Here is a 19,310-nt window from a genome sequence, read left to right as displayed (position 1 = left end):
TCATGCATCGAGATCCTCAATTGCAGAAACAACTTCATTTATTTTGTGGAAGTTTCTCCTTTCCTTCAGAAGGGTCTTAGCAAAGTTGAGAGCTTTGCGCTCACATTCGGCACGCTTGTCAGCTTCTTTAATTGATTCAAAATCTTCAACATGAGCCACGCCAACAATTCTCCTACCAATTTAACCAGAAAGTATGTGTCATTCAGACATGATTGTCTGTCATTTCTTTTTCTTACAAATGTAATGATAATCAGTAAAGAGTAAAACTGGATTTCTCCATCAACCACCGCTGAGACATCAGATGAAGCTGGATTGGAAGAACTGGTGGATTATATCATGGAACAGTAAAAGGAAACCAGATCATAAAGGCATCATCTAACCTTATCATTTTAGCAGCACCAAATCCGAGAGTATCGTGGAAAAGATCATCCATATATTTTTGCTTTACTAGCAACTGGAGTTCTGGATTGTTATAAATTGCTGGAAGATAAGCCTCACCAGAACCATCCTTGTGTTTATCTCAAAGAGCAGTGAACTTCGCATTGGAAGAGGTTCCAAGTATCCAATATTGTCTTCAAGATCCACTTCTTATATGACTGATAGGAAATGAAAATATATTATGTCAACAAATTAAATTACAAAACAAGTAAATCTCCGAAAAGGTTGAATAGACAGGTAGCTTAAAAGGGTAAGTTTGCATGTGTTTATATTCAAATGAGGAATATGTTCTATTAACACAGCCTTCTAATGAACAAGCAAACTGAAAAGCCTTAACCACATGGATAACATGTGAAACTGAACAAGGCAAAAATAAACAAAGAGAGGGAAAATGTTTCCTAATTACATCAAGACTTATAGTATTGACTAACTAATGAGGCATGGTTTAGCTCAAGTAGTTGCAACTAACTAAACGAAGAGAGGGAAATGTTTCCCAATGACCTCACAAATGTTGCAACTGACATTAAGGGATTGGAAATCATCTTTTTACGGACTACACAATAAAAGTGGCAAAAAAGATCCTAAGAAACGAGTAAAAAAAGTAAGATGGTCGGGCATATATAGTGACGATCGGAACTAAGACAAGAAATAAATAGAGTAGCAATTGTATCACTGGACTTGTGCAAGTGTAAGTAAATGTAAGGGCAGTATATACTCTACGATCTCCCTCCTTTTGTGAATGTCCATCTTGTGAAAAATAAGCTAAAATCAGGTTTCCAATAAAAGCTCCAATGTCAAATCAAATTCAGGATCTATCACTTGAGTTGAATCAGGAGTAACCATGATTGAACCAGTATGGAGATCACCATGTATAAGAGCTTGGGACCGCTCACAGAATCTGAGTTACAAGATACCAAAAAATTGTAAGAACGGTATCACATGAAAACTGTTGAAATAAGTGAGGAAAAATAACAAAAAAAAGGGTCTGCACTGAATTTTACTTGGATTTCAGCTCAGCAACTTCAAGTTCAAAATGTTGTCCTCCCGAACTGCCTCAGCATCAGCATCAAGGTAAGGAGTCGTCCAACGGTTATATTCCGACACTTTGTAAGGGTCAGAAAACACAACTTGTTCAGTAAGTCTGCATAACTCCACATTTCCTCAAAATTTAGCAACTGCAAAATAGCAAAATTTCAGTTAGAATATGCAGCAAGACATTTCAGAAGGATTGATATTGACTTACCAGGACATGATAATAGTTTCTGTTATATGATTGATTGTAGCTAGTGATATAGAGCTTAATCGAGCTCATTGTTGGCTGATACAGAGAACTACTGTGTGGATCAATCTGAGCCGTCGGATGCAGATTAGTTAGCTGGTTAAATGATAGCCGTTAGATTTGTTTGAGTAGTTAGGAAGGAGCAAAAGGTTGATTTCAAATGTTAACTACGGATGTATCTTCGTTCTCTTCTTCCATTGAATAAAAGAATTCCCTTCCTTGATATTGTGTTCTTGAGATTAATAGCTCACAATTCTTGTTCATCGATATTGATCATCACAATTGGCGCCGTCTGCCGGACCGATTGTTGTTTTCCCCAAATTCCAAGCTGAGAATCGGAGCGAGGTTTTAAATCGCGAATCTTGAAGATGGCAGCTCGTCTTGAAGCTGAGAAATTCACCGGCACCAACGATTTCGGACTATGGAGAATGAAAATGCGAGCAATGTTGACGCAGCAAGGACTCGCATCGGCTTTGGAAACAAAGCAGAAAGATCCGAAGGAAAAAGGGGTTCTCGATGAGAAGGCGATGTTAAAGCAAGCCGAAATCGAAGCCAAGGCCCATAGCACTATTGTATTGTGCCTCGCCGATAAAGTATTGCGGGAGGTGGCAAAGGAAACAACTGCCGCGGGCATTCTAGCCAGGTTAGAGGATCTTTATCTCACGAAATCTTTGGCCAATCGATTGTATATGAAGCGTAGGTTATATTCCTATAAATTCTTGGAGAGTAAGGGGGTGTTAGAACAGCTAGAAGAATTTAATAAATCAATAGATGATCTGGAGAATATTGATGTGGCTATAGGAGATGAGGATAAGGCTATTCTGCTGTTAAATGCTCTTCCTAGATCTTTTGATCAGTTGCGTGATGCTATATTGTATGGGAGAGATAAGGCGATCACATACTTGGAGGTTCAAACTGCTGTGAGAGCCAAAGAACTCCACAAAGAAGGAATGGGAACCGAGTCTAGTTCATCTGTTGCAGAGAGCCCGAATATAAAGAAGCATAAGTTCAAGAAACCCTTTAAGAAGGATCATGATACTCCCAAGTTTGTCCAGAATAGCCAGAAGGAGAGTAGGTCTTTCCATTGGTGCAAGAAACCTGAACACCTAAAGAAGGATTGCTTTGCTTGGAAAAAGAAGCAAGCACAATCTGGAGAAAAATTGGTGAATGCTACAGACAGCATGGATAATGATGATGATTAGATCCTGAATGTGATGGAGAATGGGGTTTGTGGATCTTGGATTATGGATTCAGGATGTAGTTTTCACATGAGCTCTAACTTGATGAGGTTCCAAGATCTAGGTGAGAGCACTAGATCAGTGATTCTGGGAAATAACCAAGTTTGTCAAGTTGAAGAAATTGGCTCTGTAAAATTAAAGATGAATGATGGCTGTATTAGAACTCTTACTGATGTCAGATATATTCCTCAAGTGAAGAGGAATTTAATTTCCCTTTGACTCCTTGAAAGAAAGGGGTGTATGTTTTCCTCTATTGAGGGCAGAATGGTGGTTAGTAAAGGGGAAAAGGAGGTGATGGAGGCTGAGAGAAGAGGTAGCTTATACTATCTACTGGCATAAGTGCATATTCCTGTGGCCCAAGTGAACTCAATGACATCAGATGCTCGGTTGTGGCACATGAGGCTAGGCCATCCTGCTGAGGGCAGTATGAAAGAGCTTGTGAGAAAGGGAGTTGTGCAGACACAGCTTGATAAGCAACAACTGCAATGTGGAGAGTGTGTGCTTGGAAAATCAAAGAAGCTATCCTTTCGAAAGGGGAAGCATCTATCCACCCAGCCATTAGACTATGCCCATAGTGACCTATGGGGGCCTGCCCAAGTCAACTCCATAGGAGGTGGCAGATACTACATGACCATAATTGATGACTTCTCAAGGAAGATCTGGATCTATATACTCAAGGAAAAGTCAGAGGCCTTCAAGAATTTCTCAAGTTGGTGTTCTGAAGTTGAGCTAGAGAAGAGGGCTGTGTTGAAGTGTCTCAGGACAGATAATGGTTTGGAGTATTTGTCAAGGGAGTTTGATGATTATTGCAAAAGTAAGAGCATTAAACGGCACAGAACAGTCCCTATGAACCCTCAACAAAATGGTGTTGCAGAGAGGGCAAATAGGACTATTGTTGAGAGAGTAAGGTGCATGATATTTTTAGCTGGATTGGAGAGGAAGTTATGGGCTGAAGCTGCTTCCACGGCTGTTAAATTATTGAATATGTGCCCAGCTTCAAGCATAGGTGGTGATATCCCTGATTACAGATGGCATGGCACACTAGGTGATTACTCTAGATTGAGAGTGTTTGGCTGCAAGGCCTATGCCCATACCAGACTTGGAAAGTTGGAAGCCAGAGCACAAAGATGTATAATGCTTGGTTACCAAAGTGGAGTGAAAGGATATAGACTATGGTGTATAGAGCCGGAGAATGCAAAGATCATAATCAGCAGAGATGTAATATTTTGGGAGCATGAAATGCCATTTCTTAAAGGCAAGGCTGAGGCTGATAAGAGGAATATGATTGCCGATTTTGAGGTGGAGCCAATGGTAGCATCACCTGAAGTTGAGAAGACTGGAAATGATCAAGACTCTAGTGGAGATCATGGAACTAGTGTTGATTTTGATCATCCATCAAATGATCCAAAATCACTTGAGAATTATCAACTTGCGAGAGATAGAGTGAGGAGAAAAAATGTGAGGGCTCCTGCACGGTTTTCTGATTCAGAAATGCTATTTTATGCTCTTTGTGTTGCTGAGGAAGTGGAGTATAATGAGCCAGCATCTTACAGAGAAGCAATCCAATCAAAGGAATCAGACAAGTGGATGCTTGATATGGTGGAGGAAATAAAGTCTCTTTTCAAAAATGGGACTTGGGATACTAGTTGAAAGGGTGGAAGGCAGGAAGGTTGTGAGCTGTAAGTGGATTTACAAGAAGAAGATTGAATCAGCAGCTCAAGGTGACCATATCAGATTCAAAGTCCGACTAGTTGCAAGAGGATTCACACAAGAACAAGGTTTTGATTTCAATGAAGTATTTGCTCCAGTTGTTAAACACACTTCCATTCGAATATTGCTTGTTGTAGTTGCACAGAAGGATTGGGAAATGGAGCAACTTGATGTTAAAACCGCTCTCTTGCATGGTGAGTTAGAAGAAACAATTTATATGTCTCAACCGGAGGGTTTTGTCAGCCCAGGAGATGAAGGGAAGGTTTGCTTGCTCAAGAGGAGCATTTAAGGGTTGAAACAGGCAAGTAGACAGTGGCACAGGAGGTTTGATAATCACATGGTCAGTTGTGGTTTTGAGAAATCCTTATATGATGAATGTGTGTATATCAAAAGGAAGAATGGGGTACCTGCTGCTTATCTTCTACTGTATGTAGATGATATGTTATTAGCCGGAGCATGCAAGAAAGAACTCCAATCTGTGAAGGATGATCTGACAGCAGCCTTTTATATGAAGGATCTGGGTTCAGCCAAGAGAATATTGGGGATGAACATTGTAAGAGACAAACAGAAAAGACTGATTTGGCTGACTCAATGTGATTATGTGTCAAGGCTTTTGAGAAAGTTCAAGATGGATAACACTAAGGAGACTGCAACTCCTTTGGCTCAGCAATTCAAGCTGTCTGTAGAGTGATGCGAAGCATATTTCCTATACTTTTCCCCCGTAGACTAAACATTTCTATGTTAATTGTAACTCACCAAAGTGTGTTTTGAGTGTAGTTTTGGGTGTTGGAAGCTGGAAATGCGTCAGAATAGTAGGCAGAAGAAACACCCGGTCGGGTGAAATGTTTGATGCATGAGGAGTCCAGAAAGTTCGCCCGGTCGGGCGTTATGACATCACAAAAACGCCCGGTCGGGCGTTTCCCACGATACCTCCAGTAGCACTTCGCCCGGTCGGGCGTTTATACCCTTTGATTTTCGCCCGGTCGGGCGTTTCGTGTCTCAACTGCTGAATAGCAGTTTTTCGGCAGTTTTGTCGAGGAAAAAAGGAAAAAGGAGAAAGGAGGTGTCAGGGAAAGAAAAGAGAGAGGTTGTCAGGGAGGTGACGTGAGGAGCATTAATGATTCAACAAAAATTGTGGGAAGAGAGTTGACTTAGGAGGTGAATTTCAGAGCAGTTTCGACCGTCATTGCGACGCTCCGTTTCCGAATCTCAATTCCACTCAACGAGAGCATGCTTCCTACGGTTTTTGTTGCATATTTCACCATGTGTTTAGGCTAAACTCCCTATGTTGCTCCAAGTTGTAATCTAGGCTTGTATGGATGTTTTTACACCATTAATTTCATATGTTTGTGTCCAACAATGTGCTTAATTTTATTCACTATGTTTTTGGCTATGGATGTAGTGATGTTAATTCCTTTGCTATCGTCTCTTTAACATAGCTTAGGATTGATCGTTTGTTGGTATGCTATCGATTTAGAACTGTTCATGGGATAAATTGATAGTGGATTAGGTAAGTGATTATAGTAGACGACGTTCGTTCCCGCGCATCCGCAGGAATTAAATGTCGTTGAAAGTTGGTTCATGGAACAAGTGTTCAGCTGACTGTGAACTATACGTCGTAGACATGTTCAGTGCACGCGATTAGGTTGATTAGTTAATCCCAAATATGTGCTTTTAATATCGGTGTAGAATAATACAAGCCTCGTGAGCAACTTGGAGTGACGTCTTTTTCCTGTTTGAAAAGTCTTCCTTAGTTAACTTGCAGTAGTATTTTTGTAATCAACTTTTGGAAATCAAAATCTTCAAAACAAAATACCTTCATTTATGTCTTTTCTTTGTTTTAGAATTAAATAATCAACTCCTTCCCTGTGGATCGACACTCGAAATATTACAATCGACACTGTATTCTTGCAGTATTGCTGTAATATTAGAGTTAATTAATCAAACTTGTGTGACTAAACACTTGATAATTGAACTCCAAAATTACACATCAAGTTTTGGCGCCGTTGCCGGGGAAGGCAATAGATTGTTTAACTTCTAGTTTGTGTTTTGTTTTATTTTTATTTTGATCTTTCTCTTATTTTTGTAGGTACTCATTTCGTGTTCTTGGAGGTGATAGCCATCTACCGCGTCTGGACTTGAAGACGAAGGAGTATATTTTCTAGGTGACATCTTTTAACTCTTAGTTTAGGTAGTCTAGTTTTTCACTTAAGCACACACATTTTATAGTACTTACCCCGAAGTTGTCGAGAGGTCTCGCTTTCGGTAATAGGAAATATTTTGTGCTTGTGTTTGGTGTATTTTCTGTTGTGTAGGTTTAAAAAAAAAAAAAAAAGTGAATGCACACGCGATCACAGGGTACACCACCGTTTGGACTACTCTGTTATCAAAGAAGAAGTAAGGTTAGAGGGTCAGAGTTTGAGATCTTCCCGGACTATTCGAGTCCATTCAGGAGTAACCGACTCTTTGGTGAAGAAAGGGATCAGGATTCAGACGGTGAATCAATGGCATATAACAATGAGATTCCACCACCCGTGGTGAGGTTTGGCGACACTCTGAGATCGGGAATTGAGTACCCAGGGGAGTGTGCCTACGCAAATGACAACGTCAACATTCCACCTCACTACATCAGTTTGGTGAATGGAGGAAATCTTTTCCATGGACGGGATGATGAAGATCCGGTGAGTCATTTGAATGCCTTCTACGAGCTGACAAATTCTCATAGACCTCCAAATGTGGAGCATCATCGGATTAAGAGGGCCTTATTTCCATTCTCATTGAGGGAGAAGGCAAGAGCGTGGTATGACTCACTCCCGGGCTACAACATAGCAACGTTCCAAGAGTTGAAGACGTTGTTCCTCTTGGAATACAATTCTCCTATGAAGATTGAGAAGTTGAGAGAGGAGATCACCTCTTTCCGACAGAAGTATGACGAGTCCTTCGCGGAAGCATGGAAGAGATTCACGGAATTGATAAGGAAATGCCCAAGTCACGGACTAGCTCCGGGGCATGACCTTTTGAAATTCTACAAGGGACTCAACAGTGAAGGCACGGGATTGGTGACTGCAGGTTCGAATGGGAACCTAGATGATCTAACTCACGATGAGGTGAGGGCTTTGTTTCAAAGGCTGGCCAACAATCAACGGAATTGGCACAATCCAAGGCGAGGGGCTGATAGAGCAGGAGATACATTTGGTGCTACAAAGGATGCGGAAAGAGTGACCGCAATTGAGGCTCAACTGGCGGACATTAGTACCCAGATGTCTTCAATGACAAAAGCAGTGAAGTCTCTTCAACTGAATCCTCAACCTCAAGCAGTGACTGTGATGAAGTGTGGACTGTGCCAAGGTGGACATCATACGGATCAATGTCCAAGTCTTCAAGGGCCACCAACGGAGGATGTGAACTACATTGGTAACAATCATCAAGGGTTCAACCAAGGCAATCAATACAACAATCAGCAGAATTGGAGGCCTCAACAAGCAACCTGGAATCAAGCTGGTCCTAGCAACACTTCGGGGACTCAATGGAGGAACAACACTCAACCTCCGGGTTATGAGAAGAAGCCATCAGTCGAGGATCAATTGGGACAGATTCTCTCGTTTTTGACTAAGAGTCAAAGGGAGAATGAGAATTTCAAAGAGAAGACGGTGGAAAAGTTTGGACAGATGGAAGCTACAATGAGGAACCTCGAGACTCAAATTGGGCAGATTGCTACAGCATCTCACACAAGAATTCCTAATGCTATCCCGAGTGATACGGTGCCCAATCCTAAAGGTTTTGAACAGTGCAAGGCAGTTAAGTTAAGAAGTGGAAAGGATCTTGAGTCTCCAATCATGCTAGATGTACAAAATGGCTCGAACATCTTGCACGCAGGGGCGGACAAGTTGTTTGGCTCACAAACCTCGCACGCAGGGGCGGACGAGGGGATTGAGTGGGCTACTACCGAAGCTAGGGAATGTCAACAAGGAAAAGAAGAGTCAACCATGAGTGATATCCACAAGAAGAATCCACTAAGTCCGGCAATGGACCCGAAGTGTCCATTTAATTTTCCAGATTTTATCCCGCCACCACCTTTCCCAGTCGAGAATAAGAAGAAGGGTAGGAAAATAATTCAAGAGAAAGGACTCGATTGGATGATGAACATTATCAGGAAAGTTAATGTAGATGTGTCCCTGGTGGATTTGTTCCTACACTTTCCTAAATTCTCCAAGTTTTTTAAGGATCTTATTGCGAAAAAGGAGAAGATACAAGACGATGGTGTGGTGATATTGAGCGCATTTTGCTCACAATTTGTGAAGGGGAAGATGCCGGCAAAGAGAAGAGACCCTGGAAGCTGTGTGATCCCATGTGAGATGGGAGATAAGGAGTTCCCAAAGTGCCTACTTGATCAAGGCTCGGGAATATCATTGATGGCTCTGAAAACCGCACGGTCAATCGGTCTAGAAGCGAGGATTGAACCAATCGACATTGACCTACAATTGGCGGATCATTCAATTGTGAAACCAAAAGGTATCATCGAGGATGTCTTGGTGAAGGTTGATAGATTTGTACTCCCGGTTGACTTCATTGTCCTAGAGATGGAAGAGGACAATGATATGCCTATCCTATTTGGTAGGCCATTTTTAGCAACTGGTGATGTTGTGATAGAGACCAAGACAAATACGGTCATGTTTCGAGTAGATGGAGAGAATGTGGTGATCAAGCAAGAGAAGGCGGGGAAGCGCCTATTGGAGCCTGGATAGAGGTAGACAAGGATGAAGAAGGTCGAGCCAACGACTATAAACAAAGGCGCTGATTGGGAGGCAACCCAAGTTTTTTTGTTTTTATTTTTGATTTCATTTGTTGGAGGTTTTGTTTGCTCAATTCTTTCCTCTAACGTTTTTTTGAATTGAGTGTTTCTTTTTGTAGTTTTTGTTCTTTTTGTAGGAGCAACTGGGAGTTAGGATTGGAGCTTAGGAGGAAGCACACCTGCAAAGGATTTTTACACCCACCCTCCCACCCGAATGCACTATGGACGTCATGCCAAGTTTGGGGGAGTTTCATTTCCCTTTACTTTATTTGTCTTTTTTGCATGCATTGAGGACAATGACGCATTCAAGTTTGGGGGGGTTATGAATGATTTGTGATGTATGTTTTTGGGTGTTTTGCGTGATAAAGATGTTTTGAATCTATGTAGTTGACGGGTGCATGCTTTATCTTCGGCTTTCTGGTTAGGAAATCTTACTTAATTTTACTTGAACTTTGAAGCCTAGGATGAATGGAATGGGTGCATGAATCTATTTGAAAAGCATGTCGTGATTACATCCGATTTCTTGAGTTGAGGAGAGTATGAAAATCGCACGACTTGTGGAAATTATTTTGGATTGATTTGCTTTATCGAGTGAAATGCTTGCGTTCGTTTGTGTTAACGATTTGGGAGGATAAGGCACTAGGATGAACTCTATGGCCAAATGATCACATGCCTAGTCCATCACTTGATCCCCTAGAAGCCACCTTGAGCTTACTTCCTTATTCTTTGTGTAAACACTTAGCCAAACACTTAGCCACTGAAAAAAGCCTAATTTTAGCCTCATCAATTGACCTTGCTACTATTTGGGTGCTAAATACAAGTTGAGCTTGGTTTTTTGAGTTGTGAGTGTGGGGGTGGTGGACTGTAAAGAGTAGACTTCTCTAGACTTGATGTAACGTGAAAAAAATGAAGTTCTTAAAAAAAAAAAAAAAAGACGACCTCCAAATTCACAAAAGTCGAGGTCTTTACAAAAACAGAAAAAAAAAAAAGAATAAGTTGATGAAATAAAGATAGAGCTTCTATGTTTGTTTGATGTAATCTTGTCTAGAATAGATCTCAAGTTTGGGGGAGTGTGAGTTGGGTTGTAAAATTTTGGTTGTTCTATCTTTGGAAGGATGTTGTAGGAGGGAAGATTTTGGCACTCAAATGTGTAGCATTTGAGCTCACTATCCATACTTATCCTACCTCGCCCCTAGCCCCATTAAAACCTTTGTGGATGTGTGTAAATAGCTTGGTAGAGTTATTGGGGATGATCTGACAGCAGCCTTTTATATGAAGGATCTGGGTTCAGCCAAGAGAATATTGGGGATGAACATTGTAAGAGACAAACAGAAAAGACTGATTTGGCTGACTCAATGTGATTATGTGTCAAGGCTTTTGAGAAAGTTCAAGATGGATAACACTAAGGAGACTGCAACTCCTTTGGCTCAGCAATTCAAGCTGTCTGTAGAGTGATGCGAAGCATATTTCCTATACTTTTCCCCCGTAGACTAAACATTTCTATGTTAATTGTAACTCACCAAAGTGTGTTTTGAGTGTAGTTTTGGGTGTTGGAAGCTGGAAATGCGTCAGAATAGTAGGCAGAAGAAACACCCGGTCGGGTGAAATGTTTGATGCATGAGGAGTCCAGAAAGTTCGCCCGGTCGGGCGTTATGACATCACAAAAACGCCCGGTCGGGCGTTTCCCACGATACCTCCAGTAGCACTTCGCCCGGTCGGGCGTTTATACCCTTTGATTTTCGCCCGGTCGGGCGTTTCGTGTCTCAACTGCTGAATAGCAGTTTTTCGGCAGTTTTGTCGAGGAAAAAAGGAAAAAGGAGAAAGGAGGTGTCAGGGAAAGAAAAGAGAGAGGCTGTCAGGGAGGTGACGTGAGGAGCATTAATGATTCAACAAAAATTGTGGGAAGAGAGTTGACTTAGGAGGTGAATTTCAGAGCAGTTTCGACCGTCATTGCGACGCTCTGTTTCCGAATCTCAATTCCACTCAACGAGAGCATGCTTCCTACGGTTTTTGTTGCATATTTCACCATGTGTTTAGGCTAAACTCCCTATGTTGCTCCAAGTTGTAATCTAGGCTTGTATGGATGTTTTTACACCATTAATTTCATATGTTTGTGTCCAACAATGTGCTTAATTTTATTCACTATGTTTTTGGCTATGGATGTAGTGATGTTAATTCCTTTGCTATCGTCTCTTTAACATAGCTTAGGATTGATCGTTTGTTGGTATGCTATCGATTTAGAACTGTTCAGGGGATAAATTGATAGTGGATTAGGTAAGTGATTATAGTAGACGACGTTCGTTCCCGCGCATCCGCAGGAATTAAATGTCGTTGAAAGTTGGTTCATGGAACAAGTGTTCAGCTGACTGTGAACTATACGTCGTAGACATGTTCAGTGCACGCGATTAGGTTGATTAGTTAATCCCAAATATGTGCTTTTAATATCGGTGTAGAATAATACAAGCCTCGTGAGCAACTTGGAGTGACGTCTTTTTCCTGTTTGAAAAGTCTTCCTTAGTTAACTTGCAGTAGTATTTTTGTAATCAACTTTTGGAAATCAAAATCTTCAAAACAAAATACCTTCATTTATGTCTTTTCTTTGTTTTAGAATTAAATAATCAACTCCTTCCCTGTGGATCGACACTCGAAATATTACAATCGACACTGTATTCTTGCAGTATTGCTGTAATATTAGAGTTAATTAATCAAACTTGTGTGACTAAACACTTGATAATTGAACTCCAAAATTACACATCATAGAGCAGAGACCAAAATCAGAGGCTGAAGCTATTGAAATGCAGAGAATTCCATTTGTCAATATAGTTGGGAGCATAATGTATGCAATGATCTCAACAAGACCTGATGTAGCTCATTCCATCAGTGTGATTAGCAGGCACATGGCAAACCATGGAAAGGAACACTGGAGAGCACTCAAGTGGTTGATGAGGTACCTGAGGGGAGCTGGTGATCTTGGTATAATGTTCAGAGGTGATGATGAATACAAAGGGGATGTGATAGTTGGCTTTTGTGACTCTGATTTTGCTGGGAACATTGATAATAGAAGATCACAAACCGGATATATATTCACAATGTTTGGAGCAGCTATAAGTTGGAAATCAAGTCTTCAAAGTGTAGTTGCACTATCAACTACAGAGGCTGAGTTCATGGCCTTAACTGCAGCAGTAAAGGAAAGCTATTGGTTGAAGGGAATAGCTACTGACTTTGGTTTCAAACAGGAAGCGATCTCAATAGGCTGTGATAATAACAGTGCTTTGTGTTTGGCAAAGCATAAGGTATATCATGAAAGAAGTAAACACATTGATGTCTGTTTACACTTCATCAGAGAAGGCATAGAAAGGGGTGAAGTGAAGATTTTCAAGGTGCACACGGATGACAATCCGGCTGATATGTTAACAAAGTCACTACACAAGGATAAGTTTGAGAAATGTAAGGCTTTGGTTAATGTCTGCAAATTGAAGACAGATTGAGCTTCCTTCAATCAAGGTGGAGACTGTTATATGATTGATTGTAGCTTGTGATATAGAGCTTAATCGAGCTCATTGTTGGCTGATATAGAGAACTACTGCGTGGACCAATCTGAGCCGTCGGATGCAGATTAGTTAGCTGGTTAAATTATAGCCGTTAGATTTGTTTGAGTAGTTAGGATTTGGGTGTTAGTTAAAAGGAGCAAAAGGCTGATTTCAAATGTTAACTACTGTTGTATCTTCGTTCTCTTCTTCCATTGAATAAAAGAATTCCCTTCCTTGATATTGTGTTGTTGAGATTAATAGCTCACAATTCTTGTTCATCATATTGATCATCACAGTTTCTATCTTAAATTCTTAATTAATGAAATCGTACTAAAAAAGATTAGCAGGCAAAATTTTCATTAATAGTATCTGTTTGCTATCCTGACTCTTAAAGGGTGCTGACACTCAAAACCAAATATGAATTATTGACTAAAGGAAAATGGGTTCAGATTAACTACGCGGCTGCAGTAACATTCACGAAAGGATATAGACTTAAAGTGCAAGAAACATTCCAACTCATTATGTTTATGAAATACTGAGGTCATCCGCAACGCTGTCTCTTAACCGTCTCATCTCTTAACTATTCATGGGCCCATTGTACTTTTCACTCCATCTCTTAACTAAGAGACAACACCTACAACCCTCCATCTCTTATCTGTCTCTTAACCATGTCATACCTTAACTATTCATTCAATTTCATTTTTTATTTTTATTTCTAACAAATTCAATTAATAAAAACACACTTCATTAAATAAAATAAAATTACAACTTAAAATCCTAAAAAAAAAATACATAATTAAATTCGTGGCAAAATAAATAAAAAAAGACATAATTTAAAATATAAATTTATAGAAATTATAAAAACTACTCCGCCGGCGAATCATCCCCGAAAGCGGTGGCGGTGCACCGAATGGAGGCGGAATACCAAGTTGTCCCGCCAAATACACAATGTCGGCATGATGGGCTTGATATTGAACGGGCGTCATCCGGGAAGTGTCCGCCATCGTGGCGGTGAAGTACATGGACATTAGGGAGGAGGGCGACCCTTGGGAACCTGTCTGGCTTGATTCGTCTCGGCCCCTCCTCCCTCTAGCTGCCTTCGCCGCCTTGGTCCCTTATGGCCGACGGCGCACACGGAAGGACCCCCCTGCATCGTCTGCCGTGCCCTCAACCTCTTGTGCGGCGCTGCCTGAACCGCCCCCACTAGACGAGTATTGGCCACCCGCGGTGTGCTTTGTGCTTTTCGAGGTCGAGCCCGTACTGGACTGGACACCGCCACCCACCTTTCGACGTCTTTGACGGCCTCCCAAACATCGACATGTTTGAATTCTTTATCGTTGTCGTCGAAATATACTCTCAAAGCCAATCTCAGAATGTCGGCTCCAGTGGCTCCGCTTTGGTAATGAGCCGCTTCATTCTTGTAGATGTCGCATAATTTTTTGACCTCTCTGTCGACTTGGTCAAAATGACTTCGGAGCATCTTCAATGTGCGGCGGCGGGACACCTTCGGCTTAATCTCGTTGTAGGCCTTGGTGACCTTTTCCCAAAAGCACTTCCGGGATTATTGATTCCTAACGATGGGATCGTACGAGACGCTGATCCAGGCATTGTACAGAGCCATCGTGTCCTTGCGCATGTTCGGATGACGGCCTATATCCTCCTCCTCCTCGGCTGCCTCCTCCTCTTCCTCCACGGCGTCGAATGCCCTGGAGCTTCCACCGCCTCGTCCTCCTTCAGGATTGGGTTCATCGAGATAATCCTCCCTAATTTGGGATAATCCATGCGAATACCTCAGGGCGGAGGGACGAGTGTATGCATCCACATCAAAATGGGGTGGTTGGTACCCCGCCGGCGTCGACTAGCCTTGGGTGCCTGGCGTCGACGAACCGGAACCGGAACCACCCAAGACATTGTACATGCCCCCTAGTCGCCAAATGCGTTGATGTCGAACCCGCCGTAGCCGCCAGAGTTTCCCTCGCCGGACATTTTTTGATGAAAATTGGAGAGGTTAGATGAAAATTGGAGAGGAAATGGAAATGATTTGGGAAGAATAGATGTGTGTTTGTGTGTATAATGAGGATGAAATAGAAGTATTTATAGAATAAAAAAGAAAAATAAATAAATAACGGTCGAAAACGGTAACATTACCGTTTGAATTTTTAATTTTTTTTATTAAATTCAAATTTAAAAAAATAATTTATTGCGTCAGCGTGACGAAATCCACTCGCGGGCCGGCGAGTGGGCGTCACGCCTAGCGCCAGCGCGTGCCACGTCGCGCAGACGTGTGGCGAGCTGGCGAGCCAGCCGTCTCGGTGGGACGGGCGTCTTGGCGAGACCGGACGCTGCAACGCGTCTCGCTGCCGTCTCGTCTCGGAGGGACGAGATACGAGATACCCACGCGACGCGTTGCAGGTGCTCTGATACTTCAAAAGGTAAAAATGTTATAAAAACACCTTTTAAATTGGGATCACTGTAGAAACAATTCCTTAGGGTGTCCACTATAAGGCGGACACCCCAATAGCCCCGCCTCAGTTTTTGTCCATAGCCCCAAAATTTTATTTCCACCACTATGGTGGACACTTCCAACAGCCCTCAAATTTTATAATCAATTTTCATTTTAAAATGTTTTTTGTTTCAATCAAGTATAATTAAAATCATCGCAATGTATATAATTAGAAAACGAGGTAATTGGACCCAAATATTCGTTGTATTACAAAAGGTTAAAATTATCCTCCTCCTCCTCGGCCGCCTCCTACTCTTCCTCCACGGCGTCGAATGCCCTGGAGCTTCCACCGCCTCGTCCTCCTTCAGGATTGAGTTCATCGGGATAATCCTCCCTAATTTGGGATAATCCATGCGAATACCTCGGGGCGGAGGGACGAGTGTATGCATCCACATCAAAATGGGGTGGTTGGTACCCCGCCGGCGTCGACTAGCCTTGGGTGCCTGGCGTCGACGAACCGGAACCGGAACCACCCAAGACATTGTACATGCCCCCCAGTCGCCAAATGCGTTGATGTCGAACCCGCCGTAGCCACCAGAGTTTCCCTCGCCGGACATTTTGTGATGAAAATTGGAGAGGTTAGATGAAAATTGGAGAGGAAATGGAAGTGATTTGGGAAGAATAGATGTGTGTTTGTGTGTATAATGAGGATGAAATAGAAGTACTTATAGAGTAAAAAGGAAAAATAAATAAATAACGGTCGAAAACGGTAACATTACCGTTTGAATTTTTAATTTTTTTTATTAAATTCAAATTTAAAAAAATAATTTATTGCGTCAGCGTGACGAAATCCACTCGCGGGCCGGCGAGTGGGCGTCACGCCTAGCGCCAGCGCGTGCCACGTCGCGCAGGCGTGTGGCGAGCTGGCGCGCCAGCCGTCTCGGTGGGACGGGCATCTTGGCGAGACCGGGACGAGACCAGACGCTGCAACGCGTCTCGCTGCCGTCTCGTCTCGGAGGGACGAGATACGAGATACCCGCGCGACGCGTTGCGGGTGCTCTGATACTTCAAAAGGTAAAAATGTTATAAAAACACCTTTTAAATTGGGATCACTGTAGAAACAATTCCTTAGGGTGTCCACTATAAGGCGGACACCCCAATAGCCCCGCCTCAGTTTTTGTCCATAGCCCCAAAATTTTGTTTCCACCACTATGGTGGACACTTCCAACAGCCCCCAAATTTTATAATCAATTTTCATTTTAAAATGTTTTTTGTTTCAATCAAGTATAATTAAAATCATCGCAATGTATATTATTAGAAAACGAGGTAATTGGACCCGAATATTCGTTGTATTGCAAAAGGGTAAAATTATACAACGAATATTTAAAATAAAATACAACTAAAAACTCTGCTACTTTTCTACTCGGTGTCGGAGTCGGCTTCCTCGTCTTCTTCTTCTTCTTCTCCTCATCCTCCTCCCTCGCTGCTGCCGGCCGCGGTTTCCACAAGAGCGTCATCAACCAACCCAGCCGACTCTCAATCCGAGTGATGAGCCTCTTGTAGACGTTCTTGACGTACGGTCAGATTCCGCTGCGTATTTGCTGCATACGTCTTGCAGTTGTTGCATCAACTGCACATCTATGTTATCTCTCAAGACCTCGTGGGGAGCTTGCACCATGTGCTGTGGGAGTGGGGCGGGCTGGGGGATGCGAGATCTAGACGGGCTGGAGGTAGGTTTGGGCTAGATGCCCATGGTGGGGGAGATTGACTCCACATCCACGGCTGAGCCGGAGACTCGCCATATCCCGTCTGCTGAGAAGGATATCCGCCATACCCCGATGGCTGTGAAGGATAGCCGGCCGACGGTTGTGAAGGATCGCCGCCATAGCCCAATTCTTGCTAGCCGGGTGATTCGTCGTCTCCACCGTGCATTTTATAGAGAGTGAAAGTGTAGAGATTGAATGGAGGGATTTTGTGAAAATGGTGAAAAAATAGGGGGTGGAGAGTGGTATTTATAGAGGTAAGTAATAAAAATAATAAAATAAAATAAAATTTTCGAGTTGACCGCCGGCGCGCCGATCGCCGGTCACTATGGCCGGCACGCCTATAGGCGCGGCGAACGGACGGCCCGGCGCGTCCTCGCCCTCCCATTGCCTGTCCGCCCCAAAATCGTCGTCCGCCCCGAGGGCGGACACCTCCCCCACTATAAACCGCCCTGGGACCGCCCCGCCGGGGCTATAGGCGGGGCGGTCCCATAGTGGATGCTCTTACCAGCACTTTTGTGATCGGTTGTGGTCCGATACAGTAGGGAGGTATAAAAAAGTGTCCTTGCCATATATTCTGACAGATGGTCCGCAAACAACGGATACTCCATCCCTGCTATCAGTCCTTTTCTTAAGATACTGTGAGGTAGTTCAATGTAACGCATGCCAATCAAACACATTTTTCTGTCAAAGTGGTAAACCTCAGGAACATGATTTGGACACAAGCCACCTTGTTCTTGCAAAACTGATGATTCAAAATAGGCTCGTTCTTTTGTCATTGGCCATGATTCCCCTATACAACGAATGTACGGAAGAGCCTGCAGGTTTTTACCATCAGTTAAACAACAGAAACAATCAACAGTCTCTTACAACGATACTGGTATTATCTAGGATGTTTGAAAAAGATAAGAGAACTTCTAACAATCTTTAACTAAGAGCATGAGATCAACTTGGCCTGAGCACATTTCAGTGGCATTGTTTATGCAAAATCCTAGCTATAATGAGCTAAATAAAGTGAATGTGTTGTATTATTATTACTCTGTGACGGATTCCATTTCTTGTCCCAAGTTACCTGAGTAATTTCCCTTTTTTGGCAATTTTTTTTTATTAGTGTGTCTTCTACTTTCCTCTCTCTTCTCTCGTATTTTATTCTCTCTCCCTTTAAATATCAATTTTTTAAATTTTATGCCCAAAATGAATGCATCAGTTGAGTATTATATTAAGGGTGTCCACAATAGTAGAGCCCGTGGCCAAGCCACAAAACTTGGCCGGGCCACCAAAAATACTTGTTCACACTATAGTGGACAAGCCCAAGCCACCAAATATTAATTTTTTTTCATTTTTTTAGGTATTTTAATTTAACTATAATAAAATTATCGGACTATAATAATTATAAAAAAATGTATACTTTAATAAAAACAAAAATTAAAACCAAATCTTCGTTGTATTATAGAAAGGGGTACGACGAAAATTAAAACCTCAATGAGGAGATGACAGACTTTTCATAACTGTCAGGTTTCTCACCATCACTAGTTAAATTCTTCTCATTGAAGCAAAAAGGCAATTCCGTCGCCTTGGCGGCCCACACTCCGGCCCGACGTCATGTGAGGAGGTTCAATCAGGGTACGCAGTAGCCCATTAGAGGAAGTTAAATTCTTCTCATTCAACTAGTTCTTGCATAGGAGTTTTTGGCTTGGTCTAGTTCAGCAACACTTGACTGATTATAAAACAGATGAACACCTCAATATTGAGGATTTCTAAGTTATTGATGAATTTCTATGGTCGGATAGGAAAATAGGAAGTCAACATGGTGGAATATGAGAAGTGGGAAAGACCTAACAAGAAGCCAAGACTAAAGAATCTTATGAAGAAGCAAATTAGCAAGTTTGATGTGTATAAATTTAAGAAAGAAAATCGTTAATCATCCGCACATGCTTGATGACGATAGATCCCGAGGGTCCACTAACAATATAGACGAAGTTGAGATTTCCATCGCCGACCTCCTTGATTTCAAGCTTATCCAAGTCGTTGCCTAGCTTGGCGGCGAGAGGTGGAGTGACCTTCAAGTAATCCACCAGTAACTGCTCGGTGCGAGGTTGAAATTCGTCGGAAGCCAT

The 19,310-nt window shown here is 42.2% G+C and overlaps 1 non-coding gene and 1 pseudogene across 1 annotated transcript; both read right to left on the bottom strand.

Annotated features, from left to right (window-relative positions):
* LOC121795458 lies at nt 1–19,310 on the bottom strand (annotated as a pseudogene).
* LOC121757975 lies at nt 7,557–7,663 on the bottom strand. Its single transcript, XR_006041294.1, has one exon. It is a non-coding gene; the product is annotated as a small nucleolar RNA R71 (small nucleolar RNA).

The sequence above is a fragment of the Salvia splendens genome, chromosome 1, assembly GCF_004379255.2.
Source record: "Salvia splendens isolate huo1 chromosome 1, SspV2, whole genome shotgun sequence".
In the NCBI taxonomy this organism is placed as follows: domain Eukaryota; kingdom Viridiplantae; phylum Streptophyta; class Magnoliopsida; order Lamiales; family Lamiaceae; genus Salvia; species Salvia splendens.
Note: the sequence above shows the minus strand (reverse complement) of the source record. Positions and strands in the feature narration are given on the sequence as shown.